This window comes from Hemiscyllium ocellatum, chromosome 46 (genome assembly GCF_020745735.1).
Source record: "Hemiscyllium ocellatum isolate sHemOce1 chromosome 46, sHemOce1.pat.X.cur, whole genome shotgun sequence".
Lineage (NCBI taxonomy): Eukaryota > Metazoa > Chordata > Chondrichthyes > Orectolobiformes > Hemiscylliidae > Hemiscyllium > Hemiscyllium ocellatum.
Genome location: NC_083446.1, coordinates 25,029,483 through 25,054,276, shown reverse-complemented (window position 1 = coordinate 25,054,276; position 24,794 = coordinate 25,029,483).

Genomic DNA, 24,794 nt, shown 5'->3' with positions numbered 1-24,794 from the left:
TTATATTACCTATTTTGCAGGATAATACGGACAAGGACGGCATACTTAAACTACTGGACCTGTGCCTCACCACACACTTTACATTCAACAATCAGATATACGAACAAATCAACGGAACACCCATGGGATCACCAATCTCGGGACTCAAAGCAGAGGCAGTTATGCAAAGGTTAGAACATACAGCCATACCACAAATCCAACCCAAACTCTGGATCAGATATGTTGATGACACCTTTGTAATCATCAAAAACACAGATATAGAAAAAACACACCGAATCGTCAACACCACACTCACAGGAATCCGATTCACACGAGAAGAAGAAAAGGATAGCCAACTCCCGTTCATAGACGTGTTAGTAGAGAGAACACCCAATGGAGAATTCACCACAAGGGTACACAGGAAACCAACGCACACAGACCAAGTCTTAAACTATGAAAGTAACCACCCCAACTCACACAAACGAAGCTGCATCAGGACACTATTCAAAAGGGCCACAACACACTGCAGTACACCAGAACTGCGAAAAGAGGAAGAGGAACATCTATACAAGGTATTCGCCAAAAACGGATACCCACGCAACTTTATCACCAGATGCCTAAGAGATAGACCGAGGAACGAGGACATGCCACAACTAAAAGGACTAGCCACTCTACCATACGTCAGGAGCGTCTCAGAACTGACAGCCGGACTACTGCGACCCTTAGGACTCATAACAGCACACAAGCCAACATCCACGCTCAGACAACAACTCACTAGAACAAAGGACCCAATACCCAGCATGAGCCAAACTAACGTAGTTTACAAAATACCATGCAAGGACTGCACAAAACACTATATAGGACAAACAGGAAGACAACTAACAATCCGCATCCATGAACATCAGCTAGCCACAAAACGACACGACCAGCTATCTCTAGTAGCCATACACTCAGACAACCAGCAACATGAATTTGACTGGGAAAACACCACTATCATAGGACAAGCCAGACAGAGAACAGCCAGAGAATTCCTAGAAGCATGGCATTCATCCCCAAACTCCATCAACAGACATATTGACCTGGACACCATATACAAACCACTACAGCTGAAACTGACACCCGGAAACGGCAAGAACATCCATCAACATACACATCGACCTGGACCCCACATACAAATCACTGCAGCTGAAACTGACACCCGGAAGCGGCAAGAACAAACCAATATAAATACCGGAAGAAACATCAAAGCAGCGCTTCACACGAGGCTCCAACAGCACTGATGATGTTCCCTAGCCAGGGAGCGAAACGTTTGCAGCAAAAACCTCCAGCTCGGCGAACAGAACCACAACAACGGATACCCGAGCTACAAATCTTCAATCAGATTTTGGATAATATGGAGTTCAGAAAGGTCGAGGGAGTAAGAAACATATCAGTTCCAGTATGACACTGATGTGGGTAGGAGTATAAAGTAAAGTCTCTGCCCTGCGAATGATGGCACTTCCACATATCTCCTAACCCGAGCTCCTTATTCAAACCTGGTAATTGTCTGGATCTAAATGATATAACCGCAGTACTCTTGCGCATCCTGTCTATTTCTGGGTCCATAGTAAAATTACAATCTCCTCCTATAATTGTGCGATGAGACCCTAAAACCATGAGTTTGGAGAATGCTTCCATTATAAATTTGAACGGATGTGCCAGGGAATAACAAAGATTCAAAATTCCATACTCCTCTCCATTTATGTGGGCTTTAATCAATATATACTATCCAGATTCATCTATTATCTGACTTAAGATTTTGACAGGATGGTTCTTCCGAATTAGAATGACTACTCCCCTACTTTTGGAACTAAAAGATAAAAAGAAGGCTTGATCAAATCCTCCTTGTTGTAATTTTAATGCTCTTTATCCAGTAAGTGTGTCTCCTGTAAGAGAGCTATATCAACCCTTTCATTTTTGAAGTTTGATAGCATTTTTTTAAACTTTTGTTTGGTGCATTATTTCCCTTGACGTTCCAGGTACACCAGCTAATCGAATCACGAACCATGATCGTCCAGGCAAGACCGAGAATCCACCGGGAGGAAGGATCCCACCCAAAACTCCCCGAGCTCAGACTGTAGAAAATTCACGCAAGTAGAAATTCTTTAACACATTAACAACAATGTAGTTAAAAACTATTACTAAATAAGAGAACTATAGAACACATTTAAAATGAGATTTTCCCCTGTTCCCAGGGAACATCATACCTCTCCATAAACCCACCGTATTCTATTCCAATTAGCGCCACACCCTCGACCCAGGCATCACATAATAGAGTAAATAAATTCCCGTGTACCATGAAACCAAAGTTAAAAGTGAGTTCCCCACCCCCCACGCCCACTAAGACTTGAATACGTTTAGTAACGATAATACAAAGAATAAACATTAAAAAGCTATAAAGTTACAAACTGCCAGCTAGCTTTCCTCTTCCGGTTCAGGAAGGCCCAGCAACACGATATGTTTTCGATGACCCTGATTGTCGAGCTCGTCGATGTGCTCCTCCAAGGTCCAAACACACTATTCGAGAGCAGGACCCGGCCCACGGCCGATTCAGCCGCAGGCTCCGAGGTCTCGGAATTTAGCTCCGCCCATCCAACACGATGTTCGAGCTTTCCAATTTCTAGGTAGTACTGAGAACGACTCTCACCTACTCCTGGATTCGCCGGTGAAGGCGTCAATCCTCTCTTGTTAATCATGTAGACCAGGCTCGCCTCTGCAGGTAAATCCCCCGAGGCGGCCGCGGATGTCTCCACTGCTGCTGGAGAGGGCGGGGGAGGGGTCCCCGCCTGTTGTGAGCTGCGGGCATTTTTTCATTTAGTCATTTTAAGCACAGCAACAAACTGTTCAAGCTTGGTGCAAAATGACTAAATATGCTGGTTAAAAGTTATTTTAAATGGTTTAGAGGATGTGGTGGAGGTGGGTAACCAAGTTTGCCTGAGTCTTGGGCAGAATACTACATTTGCTGTGTCGCCGCCATTTTTAATCTCAATTCATGAAGTTGAATGAACAATGTTATTGTACAGTGTTATGGACCAGGCCTGACCCCACAAAACATTTTTAAGCACGTAGCCCAGACTGAAATGTTGCTATTTGTTGAAGTTAATTGTATAGTGGATATTCCTAGAGTGAATTAGCTGGTCTGACTTCCAACTTTTAAACAAACAGAATTTATTTTCAAAAGTAAGGAATGAAACACAACGAACAGAAAATCCAGTATCTGAATGATTCATCCTATCCGGACCTGACAGGCTACCACAACTTAATGATGTTGTTCCAAATTACTTGCAACGATCTCAATGAAAAACACCCTGAGCAGAAGGAGATAAACTTACAAACAATAAACTTACAGGTTACGAAGTCAGGGGGCTGAAGGAGGGGGAGAGCGTCCAGTTTCAACAATGATGCTGACTCAACTAACCCACGAACTGATCTGACCTGTGCAGCTGGAGAGATGGCCACGCCCCCTTGATTACGCCAGCTTTTTAAAAAAATACTTGAAAGGCTTCTTCCCGACTCATTATCTGTTAGGTTAAAAACGAAAGGACCCCAATGAAGCACTCAAAATTAGGACATGTTTGAACGTTGTGTCGTTTAGCAATTCTCTGAAAACAATTCAAGGACAACATAACCTTTTAAGTGATCAGCTTTGTGAAAACTCTCTTGATATAAAACTGAATCATTAATATCCAAAGATGGCTTCAGTTTTCTAACCGCCCAAAAATAGTGGTAAGTACACTAAAATATACATGTATATTCGTTTACTATAAACATGCAAATATGCACAACAACATCCGGACTCAGTGTGTGGTATTTCCATCACTGAGTTTCTTGATCTGTCATTCAAGTCTGGAAAATTCATCGGCAATGATATTTTCAAGACCTGCCACGTGCACAATGTTCACATTGAATGGCTGTAACTACAGGCACCAGCTAAACAGTGTCGCATTTTTGTCCATAAGTTTCTCCAAAATTTTCAATGGGTTATGGTGAGTGTACATGGTTGCCTCAGATTGTTGCTGGTAATATAAACACAGAAATGTTGTAGTGCCAACACAAAGCTCACAGTCTCTTTCTCAAATGTTGAATTATGAACGTTTAACTTCTTGAAGAAATATCCAACAGTTCTTTCTGTCTTCTTGCAGTCTTGCTGCAGTAGTCCAGCACAGATTCTTAGATCAATCACATTTAAAGCCACCTTGAATAGTTTTGCATAATCAGGTGTGGGGCAATGGGGAGTGGGCAATGGTTAACACATAATTCATGCTGTCAAATGCCTTCTGACCGTCCTCTGTACACTGAATTTCCTTGCCTTCCTTTAACAAGTGGAGCAGTCATGTTGCGAAAATGAGGCACAACCCTGGAAAAAACCACGCAATTCCAGGAAGCACAATGCTTCTCATTTTGTCAACGGTATGGGAAATTCTCCAATTACCTTCACTTTTAGATCCCATGTCACCGTTTACCTATGTCAAATAGCATGGCCCAGGAAGGTGACTTTTGATTTGGTAAATTTGCTTTTCGCTAGGTTTACCACCAAGCCTGCCTACTGAAGTCAATAGAGCAATTCTGATAAATGCTGTAAGTGTTCTTCCCATGAATGACTAAAAACCACTACGTCATCAATGTACACCACACGTTGGATATCTGGCAACTTACTGGTTAGTCCCTGAAACGTGGCCGGCACATGTTTCACACCAAATGTAAGCTGCTGGTCCCAAATTTTCAACACAGTCTTCCAAACGTGGAACTGGGTATACATCAATCTTTTTAACTGCATTGACTTTATGAAAGTCCACACATAACCTTTGGGTGCCATTTGGTTTTGGTACCATGAGTATGGGTGAGTTCCAATCACTGTAACACATGTTGATTATATCATCTCAGAGCTTGCATTCAATCTCTTTCTACGCCTGTGCCAACTTTAGAGGATTATGCCTGTAAGGATGTTGCTTAATAATAACAGCAACTCCTCTAGCTAAATTATGCACAGTTGGGTTATTACTTCTAAGTTAATTAATGCATATCTCCCCATTTGATAATAATAACTCTTTCTGGTCATTTCAATTATTGTCAGGAAGGTAAGTCAGTAATGTATCTCAATTTTAGACAACTATCTCATTGTCCACTTTAATTTGAGGAATGTCCGATTCAGAAGCCACTGAACTTGGTTCTTCCTTCTGTGTCACAAACATTAAAAGCTTTTCCTCTTGCTGTCTTCCATCTCAAAATATCTTATTGTGCGTATTCACATGACAAACGCTGTGAGATTTTATTTCTGTCTGGAGTTCTTGTCAAATAATTACCCTCACTCAATAACCTTTGTATTTCATAAGGTCCATTAAACTTTGCTTTTCAAGATTCACCCATTGCTGGAAGTAACAGTAATGCCTTACCCCGGTAGCGAAATTGCAATTGTTTGATTTCCTGCCAGCTTTCTGTTTTATTACATGCTGCAATACTTTTAAATGCTGTCTAGCCAATTCCGCAGCATTATTTATCATTCCTTAAAGTATGGCATTTAAAGGCTGATTTACTAATTTCTCCTTAATCGGGTTTAATGGTCCTCCCACTTAATGCCCAAAAACTAATACAAATGGATTGAATTTGCTCTGTTAATTTGGTGCACCCTGATCACAAAAAGCACAAATGGAATTCCCTTACGCTAATCATCGGGATAATCCTGAGCATAAGTCCTCAACATGGTCTTTAATATTTAATGTCACCTTTCTAGCGCTCTCCGCAATTTTGCATGGTGCACAGTAGATTTGAATTGCTTCATTCCAAATACATAATTTAGATGTGAAGTTTGAACCTTGATCACACTGCATATCTATTAGTTCTCCTTATCTGTTTTTAAAACAGAGTAATTCCTCTGCAATTGTTTTAGCTGTGATATTGCATCTTGGGATAACTTCTGGAAATCGTGTCGATGCATCCAGTATTGTTATGAAATGTTGTTGCCCATTTTTTTGCTTTGAGGTTGGGGAGCTGGTCAATCAATGAAAACTTTGTAAAATGCTCCTTAAATGCAGGAATTGTTAAGAAAAGTGCAGGTTTTATTGTCACTTGTGTTTATCCAATAGCTTGGTACGTACGCCAAAATTCAACTACTTCCTTTTGCAGTCCAGTCCAATAAAAACGTCTCGTATTCAAGCCTGTGTTTTCCTCCCTCCTAAATGCCTTCTAGCTGGTAGCTCATGCACCATCCGCATCACCTCCTTTCTGTATCCATGGACAATACGATTTGATAAACTTCTGCCCAATTATCATCTCTTTGAATATGTGACAGTCTCCATTTCCTCATGTGGACATCATTTTAAGGGCAATAACACTCAGGGATACATTCGAAATTCCGAATGTATATGCTTTTTGATATAATCGCTTTATTCTTTTATCTTTCTGCTGTAACCCAATTAGTTTAGCTGAGCTACAAATGTTTGAACACCTCCAAATTAATTGTCTCTCGAAAAGCATCGTAGGTTTGCTCTCTTTTTAAAGCTCTTATACATCCATCAAAATTACTTTGTTTCATCCTTTTAAACTCAATATGGGTTTGACCAGGACCTTTCCTTAGATTCCTGAAACGTTTTCTGTAGGATTCTGGCACAAGGTCACATGAACTTTCTTTACCTCCTCATACTCCCCAGATCTCTCGTTTGAAGGTGTTGTGAATACCTCACGAGCTCTACCTAAAATGTTTGGTTTGTATCAACAATATCCACATGGCCATTGGCCACTACAATGCTTTAGCCATTTTTTCAAATTAAATGAAAACGATTTCCATATCCTATTCATCACTTTAGGCAAGGCTTGAATATACTTAAAATGTTTCTCACTAGGCTTTTGACGACCATGGGTTTGGTCATCCTCACTCTGCTCCTTACTGAGCTCACCTTTATGCTTCATCTCCATCCTTTTAAGCTGACTTTCCATCTCTGACGGTCAAACGATCTCTCCTTTTCTTTCTTTCCAAGAAAGCTATTTGTTATATTTTTTCTTTTTCCTCTGCTAAACCTATTCATTCTCTTTCTTCCTCTTCTGATTCTAGTCGTAACTCCCACTGCTTCATTCCTGCTTCTAACCCAAACTGCTTCATTTGCGATTAAAGTTTAGTCATCACAGATTCTGATGGAGTTCGCAGCAAATTGAAATGCTGAGCTACTGCTGCAATCATCTTATCTTTCCTCACATTAAGAGGTAGCTTCAACTCCAGCTCGTCTATTAATTTCCGCAGCTTGAACTTGTGTGCATTTTGTAAAACACCCCAAGGTCAATTCTTCCACCTCCAAAACATCTTGGTGACTACAAGAGTCATTGCTATTCAAGTTCTGTTTCCCCACCAAATCGACACTCGAAATAAAACACAATAATACTTGCCACTCACCGCCGAAATCCCACAAAGGGCCCCCAATCTGTTATGGTGCCGTCCCGATCCCTCAAAACATTTTAAAGCAGGTGTCCCTTACCATAACTTCTGTGTCTGTTTCAGGTTGTTATATAGTGGACATTCCCAGAGTGAATGCCGAGTTGGGAATAAACAGACATTATTTAACAAATTATGGAATGAAACACAATAAGCAGAAAATAGAAAACCTGAATATGTTATCCAATCCAAACCTGACAGGTTATCCCGTCGTAAGGATGCTGTTCCAAAATACTTGCAAAAATTCCAGTAAATGAATGGCTTTGCACAAAGAATAAAACTGACAAAAAAGGCTAACAGATTATAAAGTCAGAAATGCAGAAGGAGTTGGAGAGCATCCAGTTACAATGGTGACTCTGACTCAACTAACCCCAGAACTCTTTCCCCTTTTGGAAAAAAAACCAAAAACAATATAACGTTGTAAAAGGACCGTTTTTTATGACTACGTGCCACGTTTGGTTTTGGACTGCAATAAAAAAAATTAAATCCTACTGATTTGAAGCCAATAAAATGTACGAAGGTATTTGCCAGTTTACATAAAATAGTGCTGACTCGCATTGGGTGTTACAAATACCAAACTGTCTCATTAGTGCAGGCAGAGGAATGCCCAGTCAGATCCACACTTCCTGTGCATTGGAGTGCAAATATGCCCGTTCAGAATTTGTTGGTTGGTATCTGTTCTACTCGAGGAGATATGAGCACAATAACAACATTTATATTGTGTTTTTTGTGGGTGGTTGAGGTAAGAGGATCCCGGGGATATAGCATTGCAAACGGACAATACTGCTGGATCATCGAGCCTGCTGTAAGAAAACATCCATCAGTCTCCTTCACAACGACCTTCAGGAGAGCAATTGGTGATGGGAAATATGACCAATAGCCAACGATGTCAACAGTCAATTCAATCCAGCTGTTATTGTGAACTGAAGGTACCATACTGAAAGGAGTTAACTGGATTTGTTTGTTTAGTGACTGTGACTGATGTCAGTCTCCATGGATCCTAATTGTGTCACTGGGCGGTTTCTCTCTTCTATTAGTAAGGGGCTTCTTGCACTGCATTATCCCATCACAGCTTCAGATGCCTCACCTCCAACACTGAGAAACATCAGCAACTGCAGAGACAGGGAGACGAAAGATCAGAATTTGATGATAAACGGCAAGTTCCAGCAATGGATCTGAATCTGAGACCAGTAGAGTGGAATGCGGTAACAATGGGCAGGAGTTTATACTGGGCTCAGTTCTATCTTACCTGGTATGGGCACTTGTTAACATATCGGATATACGGTGTACTGTTGATTATTCAGATGGGCTACTATCCCATGCTCGCTATTGTTGGTGTTCCTGGTAAGTCTCTCCATCTCTATCGAAATATTAATTCCATAAGCCATGGTGAACTTCATTTTATTTCTGTTATCTATATTTGGCAAGAATGGAAACTATTTTCTTCAGTTTCACATGCAAAACCATTCATTTCCGCAAATTTCAGGACTGGCTAAATCTCCGCCCTCACAAACATCTGAGAACAAGACTGATCACAATCCCGAAGTACCAATTTGCCTTGAATTGATTTATGTGTTGGTATTCTCTCCATCACCAAACGTACCCACTACCAGCTCCATCATATCCCCACTCCCCAGCTTGACATTAGTGTGGTTGCTAAATAAACAATTATCTATGCCTCAGTAAAACTCAGACTCCATGGTTCCAGCTCTCTCCTAATCATTCTTTCTGTTACAAATGTTTCTACCACAACCTTGTTACTGTCTCTAAAGTAAATCCATGACAGGACAGTGTGTCACAGAAGTAATATTGCTAGACATGTAATTAAGTGGCCCAAGTTACTACACTAAAGGCACTGCTTAATTCCTGCCTCAGAGGATGTCAGAAATGAAATTCAAATGACAGGAATTAAAAGTAAAAGTGAATTTCACCAATATCAACCATAACACCACCAGCACATTATCGCTAAGTTTATCTATTCCATTGTTATCCTTTGGTAAAGAAATCTAACATTATTGTCTGGTCAGGCTTAAGACTGAATTCACACTCACAGCAATGTGCTTGGCTCTATACCGCATGAAGAATGACCTCATAGGAAAGAGTATTTAGTGAGGTCAACAAATGCTGCCACTGTCAGCGATGCTGACATCCCATTAAATAACAACATTAAAGGTTAAATAGAACAAATAATGATTCAAGAGATCAGAGTGAAATAGAACATGAAAGTGCCAGAGAAACTGAGCAGATTTGTCAGCCTCGGATAGAGTGGAAAACAGAATTGGCATTTCGAGTCCACTGACCATACATCAGAACTGAACATGACTGGGGAATAGTGTAATCGCTGCTGTTGACAGGGATGTCTGTTGTGAAGAGGAGAAGAACTGAGTTGAATAGATCGAGAAAGAGAGAGATAAAAAAAAGGCAAACAAGGGGATCGTTGCTGATCAACTGAGAAGGAAGTAAAAATCAAGATTAATCTTGTTTATTTTTCTCCTGACCCTATATTAACGAAAGTCGTGCCATTTAAGGTATACATCAAAGCCCAGGTTTAAAGTGGGTAATGTCCCTTTGTCACTTCCCTGAGTATGATCATCTTCTTTTATCCGTTAATAGGATGCTGGGACAACATTTAATTTCCTTTCCTCATTGAACTTTAGAAGGCATTTGGAAGCTACCTCCATGACCACTTCAGTCGGTGGGCTGTAAGTAGTCAGTGCTTAGTTCTGTCCGGTTTAATTTCTGTGAGACATTATGGTCTGTGATACAACTAATCGGCTGGCTTGGCCATTCAAACGGCATCTGAGACTTAAGAACATTGCAATGGATCTAGAGTTACATGTAAACCCGGTGAAGATGATAGATTACCTTCCCTGGAAGGCATTAGGGTACCAGGTAGGGATTTTTTTCTGACAATTGACGATGGTTTCATTGGACACTTAATTTCGAATATTTTGTGGAATTCAATTTCCAACATTTGCTGTGGTGGACTACAAATCTAGGCTCTCGGTCATTACCTGGGTCCCTTGATTAATATTCCAGAGACAATACAGCTAGGCCATCACGTCCTCAGCATTCCAACCATCTCCAATGGTAATAGTGGTGTTGCAGTTGGCGTGGCTGTGCTTGAAGAATCGCGGTTTGCAAAGCAAAGAAATGATTTGGCAAAACATACCATCCTTCTCATTTTGTATTCATGAGAATGCGAGATGATGGGAAGTGGTCTTGATGAAAAGGACCTGGATGTCCTTGGTCATGAGTCACTAACCGAATTCATATGGAGCAGTAAGTAATCAGCACAGTAAATATGTGCTGTCCTTCATTGCAAAATGATTAAAGCATATGAACATTGACACTTTCCTGCAGTTGTAGAGTGACATTGGGAATGTACTGGGGCGCTGTGAACAGATTTTCTCTCATTTATAAGGAATCTTCTCCTTGTCACAATGAGACAGGTTAAAGGAGTTTCACTAGCCTAATCCCTGCAGTGATGATACCATGAGGAGGGTGTGAAGAAAATAAGTATTTAACCTGTAATGCTACAAAAGAATAAAAAGTGATTGCAATAAAACGTGAACGCTACGGACCAAAACAAAACATTGATGGCATGAAATATAACGCGGTTTCCTGCAATGCATGTTTTCATGTTTGAGCAAATGCATGGATAAGAAAAGTTGCAAAGGATATGGGCCAAGTGAAAGGAAATGGCTTTCGCATGGATGGACATATAGACCAGTCAGGCTGAAGGGCCTGTCTCCGTGCTGAAGGATTCTATGAGTCTATGATAGTTTACATATCTCTGTGGAACCACTATTTTGTTGTGAGAGAGCTCCAGATTCTGAATAAACCCCCAGCATCTCAATGTACAGTTGGGGTGAGACCCTGCACTGAGCATCACATTGTTCTCAAACCTGCCAGTAGCCACACTCTGATAGAATTGGTCATTCCCAAAAGTTTTTGATCTCCATGCAGAACATTAGCCTGCCTTCTTGGAGATGAAACATGCCTCCTTGAGACTTGGTACAAACTATCAGCTGTGCCTCCTTACCATCTGCAAACCACGTTAATGTAACACTTGTGTACCATTAGCAATGGAGCCATTAGGGACAACATGGAGTAGTCTGTCTGTGCAGCCTCTGCTTCGTTGGATTTTCATGTTGCAGTATTAATGTCCTCTTCCTATTGCAGTATAACAGTTTGGAGGGGCTGAATGGTTTCTTCTGTTCTTGTGTCAGTGTTTCGAGGGTTTGAATGTCCTCCTTCTGGTTCCAGGGAAGAGGGTCATTATTGAGCAACCCATGTTTCCTGCTTACCAGCGGGTTGTGCTGACTGGATTCCTTATCTTCCTGTGTAATAATAGACAAACAGGAGGCTGGAAGAACACGGTAAACCAGGCAGCATCAGGAATTAGAGAAGACAACATTTCAGTTATAACCGATCTTCAGGACTGTGGATGGAGGTAGGGGGACTTGCAAATAAAGAGGGACGGGAGAGGTTAGGCTGGAGAGAGCAGCGGGATGATGAGGTAAGGATTGGTGGACCCAAGTAGTGAATACAAACAGCTTGGTCGATGGGAGGGATGAATCCGGTTGGTATCTGGAAGGCAGAGCCGTTGGACAGAATAGAAGAGTGGGGGAGGGGCTGGATAGGGAGCAGTGGCATGGCTGGGAAGTTTAATAAAAAATGGAGAACGCAATGTTGAGTCCTCCAGGCAGTACGCTGCCCAGGCAAAAGATAAGGTTTTGTCCCTCCAATTTGGGTTCTGACTCACGGTGGCAACAGAGGAAGCCAAGGATCGTCATGTTGGAAAGGGATTGAGAAGGGGAACTGAAATGGATGATGACTGGGATGTCAGGTCGGCCCCTTTGTGCCCAGCTGTGATGTCAGAAAAATGTACATTTAGTTTACGTTTGGTCTCCCTCATGTAGAGAAGAAAACATTGGGATGATCTGATGCAGTAAACTAGTTTGGAGGAAAGGCAGGTGAACCTCCGTTTCACCCGGAAGGACTGTTTGGGGCGCTGGATGGATGTGAGGGAGGTGGTGTGCAAGCGAGTTATACACCTTTTCCATTTGCAACGGTAGTGCCAGTGGGGATTGGAGGATTTGGTGAAGAGTGTGGCACGAACCAAAGATTAGTGAAGGGAATGGTCCTTGTGGAAGATGTGCCAAGTGGTGGGATCCAACCCAGTTTACTGTATCTGGTGCTCCCGATGCGGTCTTCCCCACATCAGGGAGACCAAATGTAAACTAAGGCAATGTTTTGCTGACCATCTCAGTTGGGCTTAAAAGGGCTCTACCAGTCAATGCATATTTCAATCCCCCCTCCCACGCCCTTTCCAACGTGACCATCCTTTTCTTCCTCCATTGCCACAATGAAACAAACCGCAAACAACACTTCATCTTTCGCCTGGGCAGCCTACAGCCCGGGGGACTCAACACTGATTTTCCCAGTCTCAAATTACGGCCCTTCCAATCCCCCAAATAAATTGCCAGCCCCTCCTCCTCCCTCCCGTTCGTCTGATCCGTCCTTCTGCCAACTACCAACTAGATTCATTCCTCCTATCGAACAACACGGTAATACCCTCTACCTGTGTTCACCTATCCCCACCTTACCACCCTGCCTCCTCCTCCCCCACCCCGCCTATTTAAATGTAGAACACCTTACCCCTCACCCACAGTCCGGAAGAAGGCTTTTACCCAAGGCGTTGACTTCTGACCTCCTGAAGCTCTCTCCTGTTTTGTTGTTCCGGCTTCCTGCCTGTCTCCTTTGAACACCAACCTTTGCAGATTTTTTAAAAAAATTATTCTTGTGTAGGAAGCAACAGAGAGTGAACGGGCTGTTTCGATGGGCTGAATGGCTTTCTCACATTCCAGTGAAACTAGCTGAACGACCTCCTTTTTCTATACTGTGGAAATGTGCAGCGTCCAGCAATGCGATCACACAAATGTTACCGGCATGTTAATAGCATGAGCTTGACTATTGTCCAGGTTTTGATGCTTTATGTGATCTTCACTGAACATCTTCACTTCTGGTCGAATGACTGAAGGTAAGACATTCATGAATCAGCTCAAAATGTGGAGGAAGCTACCCTGTTGATTGCCCACAGAGATATCCAGGGACTGAGAGGATTGATGTCCAATAGCCACATTGTTTCTGAATGATCCAAATTGTGCTGAGATTACTACAGATTCCCTTCAAGTATTAACCTTGTTCAAACTCTTTGACACATTGCTCAGTCAAACCTTTCACTATTTTCAGGGCCAGTCACTCTGACGTTGTGTTAATATCTTTTGTTCATATCAATAGGCCAAGGTATATGTGTGGGGAGTGTTTCCTTCTCAGAGAGGATAGTGTCTGTTGGGGCCTCTCTATCCCAGACAGCTGCATCACTGAAATGATTGGGAGGGAGTGAGGAGCGTGTCAATGGATTTTGGGAGAGTCGAGTGCTACAGAGAATTTGCATGAAAGAGAAATGTCCGCAGACAGCAGATCATCCCTGACCTTACTGAAGGGAAGGCCAGGTTTGAGTAGCTAAATAGCCTCGTGTTATTCCAGTATATCCCAGAGTCTAGTCAGTTTGTGGTCTGTTACATTTCCTGTGTTCCTGACCTGAAGTAGCTGAATAAACAGATCCTGTTGCTGCATAACAGGATACTGATTCTGTATGATCTACTCTGGGCCTGGTGTTATAATCTCGAGGGACTGATTGGCCTTCTCCTGCAACTGTATGTCAGGCTCCAGGGGCTGAAAAACCTTATTTTGTCCTGGTGTAACTGAAATCCATGTGGACTAAATCTACTACCCGAGGACAAAGTGAGCACTGCAAATTCTGGAGATCATAGTCGACAAGTGTGGCACTGCAAAAGCATGGCAGATCAGGAAACATCCGAGGGACAGGATAATCGATGTTTTGGACATTCGTGATAAAAGGCTTATGCCTGAAATATCGATTCTCTTCTTCCTGTCTGACCTGCTGTGCTTTTCCAGCGCCACACTTTTTCACATCTAGCAGCTAGTCAACATTCCTGGTCATATCATCAAATAACTTTGAGAAATTTGTCAAGCATGATCTCCCACGCACAAAGCCATGCTCAATATGTCTCATCAAATCTTGTCTTTTGAAATTAATGTACATCTTATCCTTCAGAATTTTCTCAAGTAACGTACCTACCACAGATGTTAAACTTACTGGTCCATAGTTCGAAGGCTTTAGCCCCCAGTCCTTCTTAAATAAAGTCACAATATTTGCGAACCTCCAGTCTTCCTGAATCTCAACTGTGGGGGATAATGATGATCAAACTTATCAGCCAGGTGCCCCATAAATTATTCTCTAGCCCCCGACAGTGTTCTTGGATATATTTGGTAAGGAACGTGAGATCTATCCAGACTCAAGCATTCTATTACGTCCAATACCTCCTCTACTGTGATATGGACTGTCAAGTTCCTACGTATTCATTTCTTTTTCCATGTTAAACACAGAAGAGGGATATTCGTTGAGGACGTCTCCAATCTTTTATGGTTCCACACATACATGTCCACTATGGTCTTTCATGAGTCGTATTTTCTTACTATTTATTGTTTTTCCTATCATACACTTAAAATACCTTTTTGGATTCATCTTAATCTTCTCAGCCAAGGTTCTTTCATGCTCCCTTTTCCCCCTACTGATTATCTTCTTCAGTAAATTCCTGTATCCATTATATACCTCCAGGGATTCACTTGATCCCAGCTGCCTATAACTGAGCTGATTTTTATTCCGGTCAAAGCCTAAATATCTCTTGTCATTCAGTGTTCCCCATTCCTGCCAACTTTCCTTTCATCCCCACATAACAAATAGACCTTCAACTCTAGTATCTCACGTTCAAAGGCCTCCCACCTGCCAGCGGTCCCTTTGTCAGCAAACAAACTATTCCGACAAACATCTCCCAATTCCTATGTAATTCCATCTTATTTCATCTTGCCCCAGTTCAGAACTTGAAGCTGTGGACCAGTTTTGTCCCTCTCCCTAATTACGTGCAAATGCTAGGACTGAGGTCACTGGTTCCAAAGTGCTCCCCCACTGTCACCTCCATCACCTGTTCTATCATATTTCCTACAAGTAGGTCGAATTTTGTTCCTTCACGAGTAGGCCCCTCTATATACTGCTTCAGGAAATTTTCCTGGCACAATTAATGGATTCGACCCCACCAAATCACTTAACACTCTGGTAGTCCCAGTTATAAATATTAAAATCCTCGATTATGACAATCCTTTTGCTCCTGCATGCCCCTCCTCTCTGCAAGTATATTTGTTACTCTAATTCCTGTTGATTATTTAAGGGCATATGGTACAAACCCTATAACATCACCATTCAACTTCCACCTCCATTTATTAGCTCCATCCATAAATCCTCGCTGTTTGATCCTTCAGTTATTTCATCTCTAATTACTGCTGTAATACTTCCCTTCACTAGAAATGCAACTCCCCCTCCCCTCCTTTCACCGTCGCTGTCCTGCCTAAAGCAGCTAAACCCAGGCACACAAAACTGCCAGTCCTGTCCCTCCCTAAGCCATGTTTCTGTAATGACTATAACATTAGGGTAGCACGGTGGCACAGTGATTAGCACTGCTGCCTCACAGCGCCAGGGACCAGGGTTCAATTCCCGCCTCAGGCGACTGACTGTGTGGAGTTTGCACGTCCTCCCCGTGTCTGCGTGGGTTTCCTCCCACAGTCCAAAGATGTGCGGGTCAGGTGAATTGGCCATGCTAAATTGCCCGTAGTGTTAAAATAAGGGGTAAATGTAGGGGTATGGGTGTGTTGCGCTTCGGCAGGGTCAGTGTGGACTTGTTGGGCGTAAGTAATCTAATCCCACTCCCGCATACCTATCCATGCCCTGAGTTCATTGGCCTTACCTGTCAGCCCTCTTGCGTTGAAATAAATCCAGCAGGCATTCCTTGCTCCCATCGTATTTCAACCTGACCCGTCTCTTCACTTTACTGTTTCTGATTATTGTATCTCTTTCCAGCCTCACACTTCATTCCCTGCTCTTGAGGATCCCACACCCTGCCAATCTTATTTAAACTCTCCCTTGGCACATCAGCAACCTGGTCCGCTCTCCAGTGTATGTGCCACCTGTCTCTCTTGAAAAGATCAACTCTGTCACAGAAAAGACCCCAATGATCTAAAAGTCTGAGACCCTACTCCCTGCACCAATTCTTTAGTCATGCATGTATCTGCCTTTTCCTCATATTCTTACTGTCAAGAGCTCATGAAACAGGAAGTGATCAGGAGATTACTACTTCGAAGTCTTGATTTTGAACTTTTCTCCTAGCTCTCTGTAATCACTCTTTAGGGTCTTATCCCTATTTCTAACTGTATCATTTATATCAATTTGCACAATGACTTCTGGCTGCTCACTCTCCCCCTTGACAACGATCTACAGTCGCTCCGAGGCTTCCTGGACACTGACAACTGTGAGGTAACACACCTTGCTGGATTCCCTTTTGAGGCCCCAGAATCTCCAATCCGTTCCTCCAACATTCGACTCTTCTATCTCTAACACCCTTTTTATATTTACCATTTCCTGTTGTGCCCCAGAGTCAGTGGTATTACCAACAACCTGGTTACTGCTGTATTCCCTTGAATGGTCTTCCCCCCCAACAGTATCTAAAATGCTTTACTTGTTTTCGAGAGGAATGGCCATATGGGATTGCTGCACTCTCTGCCTACTCCCTTTCCCATTCCAAACCTACTCTCTGCCTGGAACATGACAGGGAGCAAGGACTGGCTGTTGAATTAAATTGTTTATTTAAACGCAACAGGGCGGACATGTCAGGTAGATGAACTCAGGGCGTGCATCTTCATGTGGGACTGGGCCATTACAGTCAGTACAGAAACATGGCTAGGGACAGGTCTTGGGCGTGACCACCACACTAAAGCGCTTATCAATTAAGTTCATAGCATCTGATGATCCTGAGTGCATCCAGCTCCAACTCCCAAACATGGTCTCCCAGGAGCTGTAGACAGGTACACTTTCCACACATGTAGTCATCAGTGATGGTGGAAATCTCGCGGAGCTACAACATCCCACAGGACGAACGTGCACCTCGACTAACTGCCATCTCGACTGCTGTAATACTAAATTAAAAGGACTTATTTGAGCTTGCCTGTACTTTTTGCTGAGCTGCTGCTATCTAAAGCCTCTCAATCCAATGAAATACTACATACTCTCCTACAAACTGCATTTTCTCTACTCCTCCACATTTACTTTTAGTCAGGAAAGTAGGGAAACACGACAGTGATGAAATGCTTTTGGCTTACATACTCCTTGACACCAAACCCATGATAACCTGCTGTCCAGAGCAGGACCTCTACTGAGGTCTTCCTCCTGGTAGAGGTGATTGTGATGATGCAAATCGTCACCCCAACAGCCAATCTGCGTTGTCGTAGTCCTCTGGTCATTTCTGCCTATTAGTACTGTCTTTATCAATTCCTTGAATCCATCAATTGCATTCCAATCTGTGTCTACCACAGGGAGGGAGGGAGGGAGGTGGATGTTCCAATACCGGGCTATTGCAAAAAAAATAGACGTAGGAACAACATCATGCCACTCCCTGAGTCTGCTTCCCTGTTCAATTCGGGTATATTTATTCTGATAATGCCCCATTCTACTTTCAAGCCTTTTCCCCATAACTAACCCTTGTTTAAAAATCAGTCTGACTCAGCCTTCAAGATATTTAATGATCTAGCCTCAACAGCGCTCAGGAATTTCTACAATTGTTTCCCTCTCACTGTTGGGAGACTTGGTGGTTTTTAATCCCGTGTCTTATTTCTGGCACTCTTCGTGAATTGTGACGACATTAGATGTTATTGTGTTCTATCACAATTCTCTGTGGCCAGAGGCAAAAAAAAATGAAAATGTCAGAGCCTGTAATGTTCTCCCTCATCTTCCACATTAGCCTAAGATGCAGCTTATTCGAATCTGGGGGTTTGCCCATTGTTTACCATGATTAAACTTCCAATTCTTCCTTGGCTGCTTTATCAATTCGTTCAAGGGTCACACGGTCATTCTCCCTTATTCCAGGAGCGGCTTCTTCAAACTAAAGACTGATTTGAAGTCCATATTGAACATATTCTGTGGCTCCGTGCACAGGCTGCACCAATTGGTCTCCCCCTTCTTTCTGTTGTTATACTCTTCTTCTTAATAAACTGATCAAATGTCTTTGGATTCATGTTAATCTTGCCCACTAATGTTTTATGCCGATCCCCCTTCTGCTCTTCTACTGACTTCTTAAGTTTAGCCCTACACTTACTATATTCTTGTAGTGCATCCATGGACATGCTCACTTTGTACCTGCTTTAAGTCTCTCTTTCGCTTATAATTCTGTTCTGAATGTTTGTTGACATCCGAGGTTCTATGAGCTTATTTTCCAAATTTTCATCTTCCATGTAACATGTTGGGCAGAAGCTCTCATTAATTCTATTTTGATCAAGTTATCTCCCATGCCCCCACCAAACGCTGTTCTGCTACAGTTTCACCGAGAAACCACTGCACTTTGGCCATATCCCGTCTTAGTTTTTTCATAAATTCGGTCTCCCCAATCCATTAACCTTTTATTTTCCAGATGGTGTTTTCTTTTTAATCTTTTCCTTAACAAACTCAAAATATATGATGTCACGATCACTGGTCGTGTAATGCTCTTCCAATCCTTCCTGCGATATCCTGACTGGCTTCGTTCCCCACAGTGAGGCCCAGCATTGACCCACCCGTTGTTATATCTCCTGCATGTTGATATAAGAAGCTCTCTGGAATAAATGTCAAGGCATGTGTCCCCTCTTGAAAAGTTATCACTGCCCGAATAAATGTTTGGAAATTAAATGCCTGTACGTAACAATCCTATTACTGTTTTACACACCTCATTAAATTGGTTATATATTTGCTCCTGTGTTTTCTTTTATCTCGGGGTCTATAATATATCCCCAGCAGTGCCTCTGCAATGGTTTTGATCCTGATCTCTATCCACAAAGCCTCATTAGATCATTCCAAGATATTGTCCCTCCTTGCTGTTGTAACTGACTCCATAACTAATAATGCAACACCACCTCCTCTTTTACCCCTCTCCTGTCCTGCCTATAGGTCTTGTACCATAGCGTATTGAGTTGTCAGCCCTGACCTCCCTCAAACATATCTCTGTAATGGCAAAAAAGTAACATTTCCACATTTCACCTTGTTCCCTTCACACACCTGTCTGTCCGATAATATTCCCAGCATTAAGTTAAAGCACATCCAGCCTGGAGTATAGCACCTGGAATCCTCTGTACCTCGGAGTTCTTCAATTATTCAGTGTTCGGTAAGAAGCTGTCCAATTCATGAACCAAAACTGTAACCCTGGGACTGAGTTAGTATTTGTTGAAATACAACTTAGTTTTCAATAAATGCATGAATCAAATGCAATTTTCCAGAACTGAGCAGTCTGCTCCACGTACAATGAGTTTCTGCTGATTAGTTCCCTGCGTAGTGTGCAGGTGGGATAGCCGTCAGTATTCGGGAAAATGAGGACAGCCGATGCTGGAGATCAGAATCGAAACGTGTGGCACTGAAAACGAACAGCCCGTCAGGCAACATCTGAGGAGTAGGAGAGTCAAAGATTTGGGCTTCACCCCTTTGTCAGGAGCGCATTCGTGCTTTCCCATATTTTTTATTCCAAGGGGCAGGTGTCAGATCTTGTGGTGGCAAAGCATTTTGGTGATAGTGTCCACAACTGCCTCACATTCTACATAGCTATGGAGTAGGAGAGGATTAGGCAAAATTGGAGAATATTAAATTGTGGAAGAGGAAACTATGGTGCGATTAAACATGAGTTACGAATCATAGATTGGGAGCAATTGTTCCATGGTAAAGGCAATATAGACATGTGGAGACTGTTTAAGGAACAGTTGTTGCAAGTGATGAATAAATATGTCCCTTTTAGACAGGTAAGAAGTGGTAAGATAAAGGAACCTTGGATAACGAGAGTGGTGGAACTTCTCGTCAAAAGGAAAAAAGGTAGCTTACATAAGGTGGAGGAAGCTAGGGTCAAGCTCAGCTCTAGAGTATTACAGGAAGGTGAGGAAGGAGCTCAAGAATGGTCTGAGGAGAACCAGGACGGGGCACAAGAAAGGCTTGGCAGAACAAATTAGGGAGAACACAAAGGTATTTTACACTTATGTGAGGAATAAGAGAATGGTCAAAAAAAGAGTCGGGCCGATCATGGATAGAATAGGGAATTTGTGTGTGAAGTCTGAGGAGGTACGGGAAGCCCTAACTGAGTTTTTTGTTTCGGTCTTTATGAAAGAAACAAACTTTGTAGTGAATGAAACATTTGGAGAGCATGTGTGCATGCTGGAATGGATAGAGATAGAGGAAATTGATATGCTGAAAATTTTGTCAAACATTAAGATTGAAAAGTCTCCAGGCCCGGACCAGATTTGTACTCGGGTTGCTTTGGGAAACGAGAAATGCGATTGCTTCGCCACTTGCGAAGATCTTTGCATCCTCGTTCTCCACTGGAGTCGTACCTGAGGACTGGAGGGAGGCAAATGCAATTCCTCTCTTCAAGAAAGGAAATAGTGAAATCCCTGGCAATTACAGACCAGTAAGTCTCACGTCTGTCGTCTGCAAGGTGTAAGAAAAGATTCTGAGGGATAGGATTTATGATCATCTAGAAGAGCATGGCTTAATTAAATGCAATCAATATGGCTTTGTGAGGGGCAGGTCATACCTCACAAACCATACCGAGTTCTTTGAGGAGGTAACTAGAAAGGTTGATGAGAGTCGAGCTGCGGATGTGGTGTATATGGACTTCAGCAAGGAATTTGATAAGGTTCCCCATGGTAGGCTCATTCAGAAGGTCAAGAGGAATGGGATACAGGGGAACTTAGCTGTCTGGATACAGAATTGGCTAGCCAACAGAAGACAGAGAATGGTAGTAGAAGGAAAATGTTCTGCCTGGAAGTCTGTGGTGAGTGGTGTTCCTCAAGGGTCTGTCCTTGGGCCTCTAGTGTTTATAAATTTTATTAATGACTTTGATGAGGAGGTTGAAGGATGCTCAGCAAGTTTGCAGACGACACAAAGGTTGGAGGTGTCGTTGACAGTAAAGAGGGCTGTTGTAGGCTGCGGCGGGACATTGACAGGATGCAGAGATGGGCTGAGAGGTGGCAGATGGAGTTCAACCTGGATAAATGTGAGGTAATGTATTTTGGAAGGTCGAATTTGAAAGCTGAGTATTGGATTAAGGATAGGATTCTTGGCAGTGTGGAGGAACAGAGAGATCTTAGTGTGCAGGTACATAGACCCCTTAAATGGCCACCTACGTGCACAGGGTTGTTAAGAAAGCATATGGTGTTTTGGCTTTCATTAACACGGGGATTGAGTTTAAGAGTCGTGAGATCTTGTTGCAGCTGTATAAAATTTTGGTTATACAGCACTTGGAATACTGCGTCTACTTCAGGTCTCCCTATTATAAGAAAGATGTGGATGTTTTGGGGAGGGTTCAGAGGAGGTTTACCAGGATGCTGCCTGGCCTGGAGGGCTTATCTTATGAAGAGAGGTTGACTGAGCTCAGACTTTTTTCATTGGAGAAAAGGAGGAGGAGAGTGGACCTAATTGAGGTACACAAGATAAGGAGAGGCATATATCGAACCGATAGCCAGAGACTATTTCCAAGGGCAGAAATGACTAACATGAGGGGTCATAGTGTTAAGCTGGTTGGAGGAAAGTATAGAGAGGATATCAGAGGCTGGTTCCTTACACAGAGAGTTGTGAGAGCATGGAATGCGTTGCATGCAGCATTTGTGGAAGCAAGGTAATTGGGGACATTTAAGAGACGACTGGACATGCATATGGTCACAGTAATTTGAGGGTGCAAACCATGAGGATCAGTGGTCGGCACAACATCGCGGGCTGAAAGGCCTGGTCTGTGCTGTACTGTTCTATGTTCTATGGTTCGTAGGCTATTGCGAAACATACATGTTCAGTGAAGCAGCACGATATATAAATGGAAAGCAGTCAATCAGTTGATTCGACAGGGGGTAGGCAATTTCAAGTGAAGTACATACTAATGAAAGTACAAACATGAGGAGAGATAAATCCCCTGTGCCAGAGGAGAAACATCTGAGGTTGCTACAGGAAGAGAAGAAAGAGATTTCTGTCCCTTTGGCGATGATCTTCGCGTCTTCACTCTCCATTGCAGTAGTGCCAAATGATTGAAGGTGACAAATGTTACTCCCTTGTTCAGGCAAGGGAATAAGAATAATCGTGAGAATTACACTCCAGTCAGTCTTGCATCAGAATTGTGCAATGTAGTGGAGAAGATTCTGAGAGACAGACTTTATGATTAGATAGAAAATCATAGTTTGTATAGAAATAGTCAGTATGGGTTTGTGAGGGGCAAGTTATGCCTGACAAACCTTATGGGATTCTTTGAGAATGGGATCAAACATATTGAAGAAGGTAGAACAGTGGATGCGGTGTGCATGGATTTAACAAGGCATTTGTTCACGTTCCCATGGTCCGTACATTCAGAAAGTAAGGAAGCATAGGATACAGGGAAACCTATCTATCTGGATACAGAATTGGCTGGCCCATAGATACACAAAGTGGTGGTAAATTGGGAGTGTGGGAAGTGGGGGGCACGGTGGCACAGTGATTAGCACTGCTGCCTCATAATGCCAGAGATCCAGGTTAAATTTCCGCCGCAGGCCACTGACTGTGTGGAGTTTGCACGTTCTCCTCGTGTCTGCGTGTGTTTTCTCTTGGTGCTCCGGTTTCCTCCAACAGTCCCAAGATGTGCAGGTTAGATGAATTGGCCACGAAAAATTGCCTATTGTGTTAGACGGTGGGGAATGGGTCTGGGTGGGTTGTGGGTTGCTGTGGGCTTGTTGAGCTGAAGGGGCTATTTCCTCACAGTAACCAATTTAATCTATTCACTCTGGAGCTCGGTGAAAAGTGGTGTTCTGTAGGCTTCGGTTCTGGGAACTATAAATGTATTTTCTATAAATGACTTGGATGAGGGAGTGCAAAAGTGGGTTATTACATTTGTTGATGGAAAGACAATGTTGGTGGTATTGTGGATAGTGTGGGTGCTATAGTAGTTTGCACTGGGATATTGACAGAATGAAGAACTGGGCTGATAAGTGAAAGGTGAATTTCAACCTGGAAAAGTGTGAAGCGATTTATTCTGGATGATTGACTTTGAATGCAGAATACAGGATACAAGGTAGGTAGTGCTCATCAGGTCCGCAACAATTCACCCTCCTCTCCAGGCACCTTCCCCTGCCACCACAGGAATTGCAAGATCTGTGCCCACACCTCCCCCACACCCCTCCCTCCCCAAAAGCCTCAATGATCTTTCCCCATCCATCAAGATTTCAACTGCAGTTCCACACATTTCAGCTACTGTATCCGTTGCTCCCAATATGGTATTCTATACGTTGGTGAGATAGGACATCTACTTGCAGAGGACTGCAGAAAACATCTCAGGGACACCCGCACCAACCAGCCCCACAGCCCTGTGGCGGATTGCTTCAACTCCCCTCCCACTCTGCTGAGGACATGCTGGTCCAGGGCTTCATCCATCGTCACTCCCTTACCACCACATCTTCAACCTCAGGACCCTCCAATCCCATGGTATCAATATGGATTTCACCAGTTCCCTCATTTCCCTTCCTCCGACCATTTCACAGTTCCAAACTTCCAGCTAAGCACCGCCCTCACGACCTGTCACATCTTTTTATTCAAAGTGGGAAAGCGTACTTCTTTTATATTCCCTCCAGAGTGGAAGCAGGCCCTTTAGCCCAACAAGTCCATATCAAACCTCCGAAGAGTAACCCATTTCCCTCTGACTAATGCACCTATAACTATGGTCAATTTTGAATGACCAATTCACCTGGCTTACACATCTTTGAAACATGGGAGAAAACCAGAACACGTGGCGGAAATCCATGCAGACACATGGGAGAACATGCAAACTCCACAAGGAGAGTCGGCTGGGGCTGGAATCCTCACTGGTTTCTGGCATGGTGAGGCAGTAGTGTTAACCACTGAGCCACCGTGCCCACCAGTTCATCTCCATTCCCACCTATCCACTCCGCCCTCCCCTGCGATCTATCACCATTACCCACACCTCCATCCAACTATCACACTCTCAGTTACTTTTACCGCGCCCCACACCCTCCCATTTTTCTATCCACACTCATGGCTCCATGTCTTATTGCTGATGAAGGGTTTTGGCCTGAAAGTTTGCTTTTCCTGCTCCTTGGATGCTGCCTGAGCTGCTGTGCTTTTCCAGCCCTATTCTCACGTCTCAACCTCCAGCATCTGCTGTCATCGCTTTCA